Source organism: Macaca fascicularis, chromosome 7, assembly GCF_037993035.2.
Source record: "Macaca fascicularis isolate 582-1 chromosome 7, T2T-MFA8v1.1".
NCBI lineage: Eukaryota > Metazoa > Chordata > Mammalia > Primates > Cercopithecidae > Macaca > Macaca fascicularis.
In genome coordinates, this window is record NC_088381.1 from 163198768 (window position 1) to 163212091 (window position 13324).

The following is a 13324-nucleotide window of genomic DNA, read 5'->3' on the forward strand; positions in this document are numbered from 1 at the left end:
ATCTACCTGGAGATAGCATCAGATCCCACAGGTTGAGGGCTCCAGTCCTCAAGACTTCCCCCACCGTTCCATGTCAATTGCAAATCTCAGATTATTTTTTGCCAGTGCTCCCGACCAATCAATTAACTGGGGTTCCCACAATGCCCTCCTAGGATTTAACTTGCTAGACCAGCTCACAGTCCTAGGGGAAAAACTTACTTATGTTTACCAGTTTATTATAAAGGATATTACAGGCTGGGTGCAGTGGCACACGCTTGTAATCCCAGCACTTCAGAAGCCTAAGATGGGAGAATCGCTTGAGGCCAAGAGTTCGAGACCAGCCTGGTCAACACAGCGAGACTCCATCTCAATAAAAATAAATTAATTAGGTAAAGGATATTACAAAGATCCAGATGAAGACATGCACAGGGTGAGGTATGGGGAAGGGGTATAGAGCTTCCAAGCCCTCCCAGAACAAACTGCCCTCCAGGAACCTCCATGTGTTCAACTCTCCAGAAGCTCTCCAAACTCTGTCCCTTAGGGTTTTTATGGAGACTCATTACCTGAGCATGATTAACCTTCAACCCCTCTTCTCCACCAGAAGTTGGAGGGTGGGTCTGAGTCCAAACCTCTAATCATGCCTTAGTCTTTCCAGTAACCAGCCCCTGGGATTTTAAAGCTACCCGGAGCTCCCAGCCACAGGTCAAACATTAGCATACAAAAAGACATCACTTTGGAGATTCTGAAGATTTCAGGCCTTGTATGCCTAAGAACAGGGTAGAGGACAGACGAAATATATATTTTACAGTATCGTAGTATCTATAATTTAAACCACAAATTCATTAGCCTTCTTTTCATGCATTACTCTATCTGAACCAAATAAACTTCTGGGTTTCTCTAAATCTGTAACATAAATATATTATGTTTAAATTTCAACATAATCATGCCTAAAATTAGATTTGTCCAAAATTGAAGCTGAACACAGGTCAAATACCATCTTAACAAATTCCACCCACCAAAGAACTCCATATAAGAAGTGTCTCTAGGCTGTAAACCAAAGGTCCGCTTGCTGCTTGGAGTACTTCTCAGAAAGATGACATTTCAACACATCAAAACAGCAGATACACACCCCTCCCCTCCAGTTACCTATAATGACATTTGCCCTACAGTTTTGTTTCAAGAGACATAAATACTTAACACATCAGTAGTTTTCAAGGTGAGTTTTAAGACTGATATTTGATTCCAAGTTTCTGTACTTCACTTTTTTTTTTTTTTAGAGACAGCGTCTCACTGTGTTGCCCAGGCTGGAGTGCCGTGGCTGTTCACAGGCACCATCATAGCACATTACAGCCTCGAACTCCTGGGCTCAAGTGATCCTGCCATCTCAGCTTCCTGAGTAGCTGGGACTACAGGCACATACTTTACTCTTAAAGCTGTGCAACGAGTGCTAGAATTTTATTCAATTCATGACTATCCTCTGCCTTTACACCAAGAAAGAGCATCCATTGGGAAAAAGGAGCCACAATTTTCTCTATGTCAAGCTGTTTTAAGATACGTAACGTGAATACTTAAATACTAAAGGGAGGTCAAATCCAGAGACAAAATGAACATAAGAGTTAAGATGGATGTTTATTGAGACAGGAAAGCAAACATATTAAAAGGTCTAGGCAAGAGTGTGACGCAGTCCATCATCATAGCTTCTGTGCAACATTTCATGTTATCTGCCTTTCCTGTAACACCAAAACAAGTGTGTACCAACAGAGTTCGCCACCTCTCACAAACCCCATCCCTCAACTTTCCCTAAAAACCTCTATCACTTTAGTTTCCTCCCCTCTCATTTAGCACACGTGGGCTATCTATACCACCCAAATCATCATGGGCTTAATTATATTACTGCCCCATGTATCAGCTGTTATTGCCATTTCCCTCAAGAGTATTAAGATCTTTGAAAGATAATCTCATACTATACTTACATTCCTATTACATAGTTTATGATTTGTTTGATTTTCATCTTATTATAAATTTGTAATGACTAGATAGTTTGGAATGTAAGAAAGTATCCATGAATAATTTTTTATTAATTAATTCAAAGTTGAGAATAAGCTTTATTGATCTAACCTTAACAATTATTGAATTAAAGCAGCTTTTTATAAGTCAAATACAACACTCAAATTAGATACTTTCTATAGTTAAAAGACTTTAAACAACCCAAATTATTTTAACAAGCTTAATATCCTCGACCTTGGCACCCAAGCCCAAACGAGTAATTTAAGGCTAACTAGAAACTGTCAAATCTAGAGAGGCACCAGTTAGTACAATGATAATTTCGATATTATCTGACTATACCCATCCTAGTTTTCTTAGGTCACTTCCAACCACTATAAAATTCTCTTCCATATTAATGCACACTAATCTGACTCTAACCTTGAAGATGTTTCAGAAACAATTTTAAAGTTTTTAAAGTTACAGGTGTTAACTGGGAAAACCCAAAAACTCAAGATATTATTTCTCAACTTTAGTTTCTCATTTTAGAAACTGTATTTTGTAGGCTGGGCACAGTGGCTCATGCCTGTAATCCCGGCACTTTGGGAGGCCGAGACAGCTGAATCACTTGAGGTCAGGAGTTCGAGATCAGCCTAGCCAACATGATGAAACCCTGTCTCTACTAAAAAATATACAAAAATTAGCCGGTGTAGTGGCTTGCACCTGTAGTCCCAGCTACTCAGGAGGCTGATGCAGGAGAATCGCTCGAACCCAGGAGCCAGAGGTTGCAGTAAGGTGCAATCACGCCACTGCCCTCCAGCCTGAGAGACAGAGCAAGACTCAGCCTCAACAACAACACAAAAAGAAATTGTATTTTGTTAGGTTTAAAATTCAGGTGAAACTCTATTGAATGTCAACTAATAAATGTAGAAGGAATGACAGAAAAGTCCATTTTTAACCATCGCATTAGTAACTGAAGCAATAATCATTAATGGATGCTAAAACCACTGGGTGAAAGTTGCTAAAGAATATTTACATAGTCTGAAAGCTTTTCTGCAGATTACCTACTAATTACAAATGAAGACTGGTATTTTTATCAGTGGAAAAACCTGATAGATACCCCTTTAATCCAAGTGACAAAGCTAAGATCACCAATATTGGGACAAACTGACAACACCTACCTCATGTAGTTTTCCTACTAAAAGTACAAAACTTGAATCTATTTTTGCTGAGGGAAAGAGGGGAACAGAGTCTCACTCTGTTGCCCAGACTGGAGTGCAGTGGCACGATCATAGCTCACTGCTACCTCAAACTCCTAGGTTCTAGAGATCCTCCTGCCTTGGCCTCCCAAAGTGCTGAGATTACAGGAGTGAGTCACTATGCCCAGTGCCAAAACCTGAATCTAATCATAAGGAAACATAAAACCTAACCTGAGGTTTCTTTTACAAAACACTTGGCTTTATATGCTGAATTGAAGTATGGTTTCAAAGATGATGTGCTAATTCATGCATAGCAGACGAAGAATGTGTTATTTATGGAAAGTTAGAGACATTTAAGGCACTATTACATTTGGTATCACTACTACAGAGACCAATTAAGATAGCTGAACCAGTATAGATAATCCTCCTTGAAAACTTGTCTGTAAAATATTGTTCTCAAGCTCTCTTTTCCTTCATCCTCCATTGTATTACTAGACCACACATTTCAATATTAATAATTTGGGGGCTCACAATATAATCTAATCACATTAAGACTATTGCATGTTAAAATTTTCTCTAATACACACACTTAAAAGAAAAATATCACCTAAATTTTATCAAATGCCAGTCGTGTATCATAAGAGTTTAAGAAACTCCTTTTTTTTCCTCAAAACCTCAAGAGGCAAACACTGCCGGGCGTGGTGGCTCAAGCCTGTAATCCCAGCACTTCGGGAGGCGGAGACGGGCGGATCACGAGGTCAGGAGATCAAGACCATCCTGGCTAACACAGTGAAACCCCGTCTCTACTAAAAAAATACAACAAAAACTAGCCGGGCGAGGTGGCGGGCGCCTATAGTCCCAGCTACTCGGGAGGCTGAGGCAAGAGAATGGCGCAAACCCGGGAGGCGGAGCTTGCAGTGAGCTGAGATCCGGCCACTGCATTCCAGCCTGGGCGACAGCGCGAGACTCCTTCTCAAAAAAAAAATAAATAAATAAAATAAAAAAGAGGCAAACACTACTATGACAGTTTATAGACAAGGAAGCTGAGACTCAGAGACGTGCCATATGCCCAGTGCTCCTTGGTTATAAAGTTGAAGAATCAGGATTTGAACCCTGGTCTCTCTGACACCAAACACTTGCTCTTAAGTATCCCTACAAAGTTATGATAAAACACTAATATTCAACTTTGCAAAGTGGAAAGAGCTTAAAATATCATGAATCAGAGCAACTGACAGCGATGGCTGGGCAGCAGGATGCGTAAGAGGAGGACAGGCTGTGCGTTCATCATGTTAATCTCACCTCCCAGGATGTTACCAAAAGAGGAAAGACAGAAATCCTGCAATCTCGAAATATCTCAGAGGACTAAATACGACTACTACCTCTCTTTTTCCCTTCAAACGGGGTCATTTATCTAACTTCTTAATCAAAGAACCTTCCTACATCATGTCATAGATCAGTTTTTAAACTAAAAGTCTTCTCTCATTATTCAAGTTCTCTAAGTACGGTTTGTTTTTTTTTTTAATTCTGAACTGGTTAACTGACCTCATTTTCTAATCCTCAAGAATTGTTCAAATGTGTTGTTAAAATCCCTGCTTTATTGCATACATTGAGCTGTCAAAGAAAGAACAAGCACAACAGAGGTAGTCTGCGCCAACAAGGAGAAAGTCTGCAATACAGTAAAACTCCCAATTTTGACAGCTATTTTCTCCTATGATTCTTAACACTTCCCTCAGTCTGCAACGTTTCTGTGCACACAATCATACGTACCTCACAAAGCAAAAAGGACCAAGCAGCAAGATTTGTCCAAAAACATAACAGTAATAATCTTTTTAAAAGCCTTAATATGCAAGCAATATTCTCCACAAAACTGTGTTAGCTTCTAAATATTTCAAAAAGTATTATAAATTAACTTATTCACTTAACAAATCTGAGTGTCTCCTATATGCCAAGCACCATGTCTGGTAATGAATATGCATGAAGAATATAATCCTTACTATTCTATAAACCTTAACACAGTCAAGAACATGTAATGCTATTATAAGCCTCAAAAAAAAAAAAAAAAAAACTCTAAGGCCAAACTTAAGCCTGTCACGTCTTACTTCTAGTAACAGTCTTGCTGACATCCTCAGACAATGTTTTGTGGCATCTTCTCAGTCACTTATTTAAAGTGTATATTGCGGTCACTGCGTGTTAAAGGAGTACCAACAATTCACTGACAATTTTAGATGAGAAAGCCATTTTGTACTCAGAATTATTTTAACAAAGGCTTTATTACGTAACTGAAAATGTCAATTTCACCAGCTACATCTCAAAAATAATGTTTTTCTTTCTGTATGAGTTCATCAAGTATACACCATGATACAAGCAGTCTTACTTTTTAGATCAACACATGTTCCTAAAAACTGGGTGAAAGGGCCAGGTACGGTGGCTCACGCCTGTAATCCCAGCACTTTGGGGGACCAAGACCGGCAGATCACGAGGTCAGGAGATCAAGACCACCCTGGCTAAACACGGTGAAACCCCATCTCTACCAAAAACACAAAAAATTAGCCAGGCATGGTGGTGGGCGCCTGTAGTCCCAGCTACTCCGGAGGCTGAGGCAGGAGAATGGCAAGAACCCAGAAGGCGGAGCTTGCAGTGAGCTGAGATCACGCCACTGCACTCCAGCCTAGGCAATGCAGCGAGACCCCGTCTCAAAAAAAAAAAAAAAAAAAGACTGGGTGAGAATTCCTACTTGGAAAACCCTCACTGCCCATGTTGTCCAGAGAGCTTATTCCTGAATGGATTGTTATTCAGCATCTGTCAACAGCCTGAATGAGACAACTGATATTCGAGGGACACCACCTGAAAGAAATTAATGAATCAAACCACTGGAACAGTGAACACCTGTATTATTAAAGCTTTTCTATTATGCCTGAGGCTTTTATCCAGTTTCTCTAAAATGGCATGTGAAAAAATGTTTCTCTATCATTTGTAAAATGTAAAACATTTTCTCCATATATTGCTAATGCTATTTAATGTAATAATTTAAAAGACTGATTACTCTTCATACAAGAGAAAAATCTGCTTCTCCTAATTGGTATGCTTCCTTTTATTAATCAACGTGAGTTACATGCAGGCACTCACCTTTCCTTGCCCCAATCATTCATCTGATTCTCTGCTCTACATACTATACTACCAACCTTTACCATTTTCATAGTACTCTAATACTTTCCTAATATAAGACCATTTCAAATCCTTTCTCAAAATAGACATCATAAACTATTAAATAAATGTACTAATACTAGAGTCTTAGCAGAAATTTGGAAGAACTGAAAACTAGCCATCAAAAAATCAAAAGGCCCAATCCCCACAGGCTAAGGAGGTGGAATACCAAGAAAATAATGCTGCCTCAGAAGACTACAGTCATTTGGCAAGTGGTAAATTGCAAAGAAACCTGTGAATAAGAGCTAGTATAATACATACATTGGGCTTTTGGGATGAACTAAGCTCTTGAATGTCCAAAAAGCACAGCAGAAGGTAAACAAAACAAGTCACTTGGCTCCAACTTTCTCTTTATACAAATTAAACAAAGATCTCACCAATATCTTCCTCTGGCATTCAATAAAGCACATCATTCCACGTTTGATCAGTTTTTTGAATACCCACTTGCCAGACACTATGATAGGAACTAAGATCATAAAAAGGAGTAAATCCTGGGCTTCAGAGAGATTAGATTTTACTGACAGAGAGACGTTTTTTGTAGGAAATTATCAGTTTGAAGGAACCCTGAGAAAACTAATACTGCAATAAATTCTGAGTCTAGTCTAGTGTTTTGATGATCAAGAAACAATGTGACCACTTTGAGGTTATGTCTAAAAGAAGAGAAAGCATGGACCCCAATGAATTATTTGTATACCTATGTTCACAGCACCATTACTCACAGTAGCCAAAAGATGGAAGCCACCCAGGTGGCCAAGGACAGATGAATGGATAAACAAGATGCAGTATATTCATAAAATGAAATACCATTCAGCTTTTCCAAGGAAGGGAATTCTGACATCTAAATCATCACAGATGAGCTGTGGAGACACTATGCTGGGTGAAAAAAGCCAGACACAAAAGAACAAATACTGTATGATTCCACTTATTTGAGGTTTCTCGAGTAGTCAGAGACAGGACATAGAATGGTAGTTCCCTGGCATTGAAGGTAGGATGGAAAAAGGAGTTAGTGCTAATGAGAACAGTTTGAGTTGGGAAAGACGAAAAAGTATGGAGATGGATGCTGGTAATGACTAAAAACAATGTGAATGTACTGTATGCCAGCTAGCTGTACACTTAAAATGGTTCAACGTTATGTATATTTTACCATGCCAAATAAAAAAAAGAACAACTATCTGAAATATTCAAATAACCATTCATTCACCTGAACATTTAAGGCTAGACACAGCTTCATTCATTCTGCAAGTCTTAACTGAGGAGTCACTACACGCGATGCAGCCCTGAAATCCACTCGGAACAGTAATGCAATACAAAGAGCGTGCCTGCAAAGATTCTGAAACCAAACCAGGATTCGATCTCGGCTCTGCCACTTCGAAATTCCTAACTTGGAGTAATAATCAGGGACTTTTAGTTTCCTCGCCTGTAAAACAAGGGCAATATTGAGTTGATCGCAGGGTCACAGTAAGGATTAGAAGAGAATGTATGTAGAACCTGAAACATCTTGGCACATAACAAGGAAGCACTCAATAACATGTTTCCCTTATCTCCTTTGCCATGAGCAAGTGGAAATGTGACCACGACATGGTAGGGTCGCAAGTGAGAGAATGTCTACGAAATACCTACCTTCTCAAATGAAACAAGCTCCTCACATGTCAGATAGTGGTAGAGAATAAAACATCGCAACGCCACAAGTCACCCTCTATAGAAGGTAGCACTACAAGTACTGTACAACCCACTATGTGACACCACAAAATCACCGTCAAATAAGAATCATGAGCCACATCAAAAGAAAATGTCTTCTAAAACCAAGACAATAAAGCTCAATAATAGCAAAACCACCCTGTTACCCAACTCACACACTGAGCCACCGGCAAAATACAGCAGTCAGGGCTCACCCTTCAAACATGAGATGGAAGCACAAAAAGTAAAGCAGGCCCTCACTAAAAAGGATTGTAGGAAAATGTCTTTTCTCCCCACATAAAAATGGACTAACTGTTCTTTTCTTAAAACAGCATTTTGGTGCCATGAGTAAATCTATAAACATATGTTACCATGATCAATGTTTACAGTGACCATGTTAAAAGCAATCTTTAGTTTTTTGTTTTTTTAATCTATTGAGTTTTATGGAATATGCCCTAAAATGAAGTTTTGAATGTATATAGCACATATTACATATAATACACACGTGCCACAGGTAGCCTTAAAGTAGACTTTGCAAAATAAACCGGCTATTCCAGAACCTAATTCCCAAAGATATCAATAATATCGAAAATTACTATTCTTTAGGACCTGGCTTATCCCGAACCCATCTTTTAGTAAACTGAGTTTTTTGGTAAGGATGTATATTTTTATTTAGAAAACTTAACGCTTACACCAATACATTTTCAACATAGCTAACCTGTTTTAAAAGCACATTTTTAACAATATTTTCCGAGTTACTTAACTCCTAACCTGAGTCCTTTTCCACTGACTCAAGACAAGCACCACGAAGACACCTGACAATCAGGATTGTAAAGATTCAGAATATTCGAAGACAGAAGCATAGACGTCCAAGTGATCCTCGTTCATCAGATGAATGTTTTTAAAATCTGAAAGTCCTAAGAACACTTACTTATCGTGTAGACCAGTAACGTGTCCCTTTAACCACAACTCTCTCCACAAAAGCACTGAGTGAACACTACACACCAAGGACCCTCCACTCATCTCCACGTTTCCGCAGATCTTCAGGATTCTAAGGACACACTCAGTGGTTTGCTAGCTCTGACCTCCAGGCAGAGCCATCAGGGCGACTCAGCTTTTCTGGACAATCTACATAAATCTGATGTGCTAACTTAAAACATACTCTGATTTCCCCAAAATCAAAAACCCTGAAGAAAGGCTCCTCCGCAGGGTCTGGGCATGTTGGCACAAAAACATCTGAGGGGAGAGGAAAAAGAATGGCCTCGGCCCCGCCCGCCCCCCCGGGCTCCGATCTGGTCCCCTGACAGTAATCACACAGGACCCTCCCGGGAGGGACCTAGAGCCCGACTTCGTCCCCTCCGAGCGCGGCGCAGCGGCCCCATCACAGGAGGGCCCCAGGGTGCTCCGGCTGGCAGGGCGCGTCTCCACCTCCGCTGTTCCTGCGCCACTTTCGCGCGCGTGACGGGACCTGTCAAGAACCCCCTGGCCTCGCCAGGCCGGGGAGTGGGCAGGCGCCGGCGTCCCCCACCACGCCACGGAGGTCCGGAGAGTCTCCCAGGGCTGCCTCGCGCTGAGGCGCCGGGGTGGGCAGACACCGGGTCCACAGGCCGCGCTGCGCGGGACGACGAGGCAAGCGAGGCCGCGCCCTCCACCAGCACCCGCCAGGCCCGGACGCGCGGCCCGGGCCCATGGCCGGCACGCGGGCCTCAGCGCGGAGGCGGGAGCGCGGCTGGGCTTGCCGCTCCCGGCCCCGGACACAAAGCTGCTCCGCGGGAGCCCGCCTCACCTGCAGCACGGGGCGCCGCGGGCCTTCGAGAACCATCGGACCCCGCTCCGGCGCGCGCGTCACAGCCCAGGCCTCCCGGAGCCGCCCGGCGCCGCCGCCCCCGCCGCCATTTCCTCGCGCTAGCCGTTGCCTCGTCCCCGCTGTCAGGTTACTCCATTCACCTGGGCCTGCAGCAGCCTGCGCCGCGCCTCCGCCTCGACCCCTCCCGCCGGCCCCTGCGGAGACTGCGCAGCGCCCGGCTGGCCCGCAGCCTGCGCACGGCCCGCGGCAACGGCGCACAGCCGCTTGGAGAATCCCACTGGCGCCCGCGCCGCCCCTCCGCGCCCCCACGCTCCGCTCGCCCCGTGGCGGCATGAGAGCGAGCCTGTGATTGGACAGGGCCCAGCGGTGAAAGGTTAATCCCGGCCCCCCAGCCATTCAGGAGCAGGGAGACAGCGGGTGTGCGCGCCGAGGCCGAGGCGGTGTTTGCGGCCCAGTGCCGAGACTGGACCCTAGTGGCCTGGAGTCTTTGGGGCCCTCGGTAACCCGCGGGCCGAGGCCGGCTAAGTTTGGCTGACTATCTCAGCTCTCGGAATTCGACTGCCTCCATTGTTGCCCCTTCTGGCACCTACAGACCGTAACGTGGCCGTAATTGTTCCCCAGAGAGCCTAGCTTCTCTCTGAGCACCTCCCTCCCCTTTTTAAAGTACCTTCCCACTCGCCTGCGTTTCCCCGCGTTAGTGGTGCAGGGGCCTTCGCATTTGGGGAAATAACAAACACCCACTTCCGCCCCCCCACCCCAACTGGGATCCCCAGATAATGAGAAATAGACGGTGGCCCTCTGTATGTACACTGATCATTTGCATAGGTCGGAACCACCCACCACATCTCGTAGCTAGGAGTTAAAATATCGGTGGGAGTTACATAAGTGACTGGCTTAAAGAACATTGTCTTAATTTATCCCCAAATGTAGACATCTGTTCGGTGGACTCCCTGATAGGCCGGTTTGCTCCAGGTGAGGTGTGCTCACAGCAACTGCAACCGTGTTGCTTTCAGCCCATGGGCGTGAGCAGAACCTACTCTGCGCCGGTGCTGCCTGGGCTGTGCTGTTCAGTTTGGGGCCACCAGCCCCGCATGGCTCCTGAGCACTTAAAGTATGGCTAGTCCGAATCGAGGTGTATGCGTTCTTTACCAAATAATGTTCAAAAAATTGTTACATGTTGAAGTGATAAACGTTTTTTGATATATTGAGATCAATATATCAAAATATATAAAAATATCAGTTTTATTTATTTTTTAGTGTGGGTCCTACAGAATTTTAAATGTCATCTGTGGCCTGCATTATATTGCCATTGGACAGGCTGATATAGGGCTTGCATGCCTGTGATCCTCACGTGCACCCTGTAAGGTAGGTGCTTTAACTGTGTGCACATTGTGAGAGACAGGTGCTGAAACTGCTTCCTTTTTTTTTTTTTTTTCTTTTGAGACAGAGTCTCGCTCTGTCGCCAGGCTGGAGTGCAGTGGCAGGACCTGGGCTCACTGCAATGGGCTCACTGCAATCTCCGCCTCCCAGATTCAAGTGATTCTCCTGCGTAAGGCTCCTGAGTAGCTAGTATTACAGGGGCCTGTCACCACACCCAGCTAATTTTTGTTATTTTTAGTAGAGACGGGGTTTCATCATGTTGGCCAGGATGGTCTGGATCTCTTGACCTCGTGATCGGTCTGCCTTGGCCTCCCGAAGTACTGGGATTAGGGGCGTGAGCCACCGTACCCGGCCTGCTTCCTATTTTAACAGATGAAGTAGTGGAATGACTTCCAGCAAGTAAGTAGCCAGTAAGTGAACAACTGAGATTTGAACCCAGGTAGTCTGGCTTTGAGGCTGGTGTGCTCAATCATTACTGTGCTAAAATTTTGATAATATATTTACTATGAATTGGCTTAAAGTTTCACTTGAAGATAGCATATTCATGGGCAAAATTAGGAGGTAGGATACTCCTGGCAGACCTATGTATTAAAAAAATAGTTTCTTAAATGTCAAGCACTGTGAGCATGTCATACCTTTAAGTCCCCAGTCATACATATAAGGCTTTCTGGAGATAATTCTTTATGAGAAGGACAGCATCTCAGTGTGGGGGTAGGCACTGGCCTCTACTGGCAGTGGAAATTTGTGGGCTGGTACAACTTCAGCCCCTCTGGTTGTCCTCTTGCAATCTGTCAAGACTAGCCAGGCTGCTTGCTGCATCAGCAGGTTTACCTGACTTTTGACTTTTTATTTTTATTTTTTTTTTGAAGCAGAGTTTCGCTCTTGTCGCCCAGGCTGGAGGGCAATGGTGCAATCTCGGCTCACTGCCACCTCTGCCTCCTGGGTTTAAGCGATTCTTCTGCCTCCGCCTCCCGAGTAGCTGGGTTACAGGCGTATGCCCCCACACCCAGATAATTTTTGTATTTTCAGTAGAGATGGGGTTTCACCATGTTGGCTAGGCTGGTCCCAAACTCCGGACCTGCCTCGGCCTCCCAGAGTGCTGGGATTACAGGCATGAGCCACCGTGCCCGGCCGGTTTATCTGATTTTTATCAATTTCAGTTTGTATTTTTAAAATAAGTAGTACATCCATATTGTTCATTTATCAGAAAGCCTATAAAAGATACACAGTGGAAAAAGACCTCCCTCACACCTGTCCTAGTGTCACAAATAGGTGACCACTGTTTCCTCCTCATTCTTCAAAATGTTTATGTGTATACAAGCCAAGACATATTCTCTGTGTTCCTTGTTTAGAAAAATGCCAGCATGCCGTACATATTTACTCCACCTTGTGTTTTTCACTTAATGTATCCAGAGGACATGTTTATAGTGATACATACAGAGCTCCTTGCTGTTTTTTTTCAACCTCCTTAATATATTATTGCAGGTATATCCATACCATAATTTAGCAATTCTCTGTTGATGGACATTTAGACTTTAAGTCTTTTGGAATTAAATGTTGATCCATTTGGAATCGATTTAATATATAGGGTGAGGTATGGATCCAAATTAATTTTTTTGTCCACGTGGCTACACAGTCATTTATTGAGCAGTTCACTTCTGGACTCTGTGTCCGTTCTAATGGTCTATTCATGCTTCACTTGCTGGTTTGTTTTAAATCCAGAGACATAAAATCTTGTAAGGGATATTGTTTCACACTTTGTTTGGATCACTAGAAATCTTAGAGCCAATATTTCAGCCCATGTTAAGCAACAGTATAGTACCATGTGGTATGCATTTTCTATGGGCTAATTTTTATTTTCCCTTAGCCCTGATTATTTCCACAATTTGGTTTATTTTTTGTAGAACAAGCCAGGATTTAAATATACCTTTAAGACTCTCTGTTTGCAAGTAACAGAAACCAACCTGAACTAGTGCAACCAAAAAGAGAGAATTTATCATAATGATGTAGGTGCTTCCCACAAAAGCCAAGAATAGGAATACAGCCACATCTTAGCAAAAACTAGAACCAGTCATTGGAAAGCTTCCAGGAACCC

At 43.1% G+C, this 13324-nt stretch overlaps 1 protein-coding gene across 6 annotated transcripts in view; it reads right to left on the reverse strand.

Moving 5' to 3' along the window:
• The window catches only part of DICER1 (dicer 1, ribonuclease III), a 71468-nt gene extending 61340 nt beyond the window's left edge, over positions 1 to 10128 (reverse strand). For 5 of the 6 annotated variants that reach the window (XM_065549324.1, XM_065549325.1, XM_065549320.1 and 2 more), the window contains exon 1: positions 9829 to 10128. The gene's annotated coding sequence lies outside the window, so the exon portion shown is untranslated. The remainder of the gene's footprint in view (positions 1 to 9828) is intronic. The other variant, XM_065549323.1, reaches the window with a different exon arrangement.
• Between the last annotated feature and the right edge of the window lie 3196 nt (positions 10129 to 13324).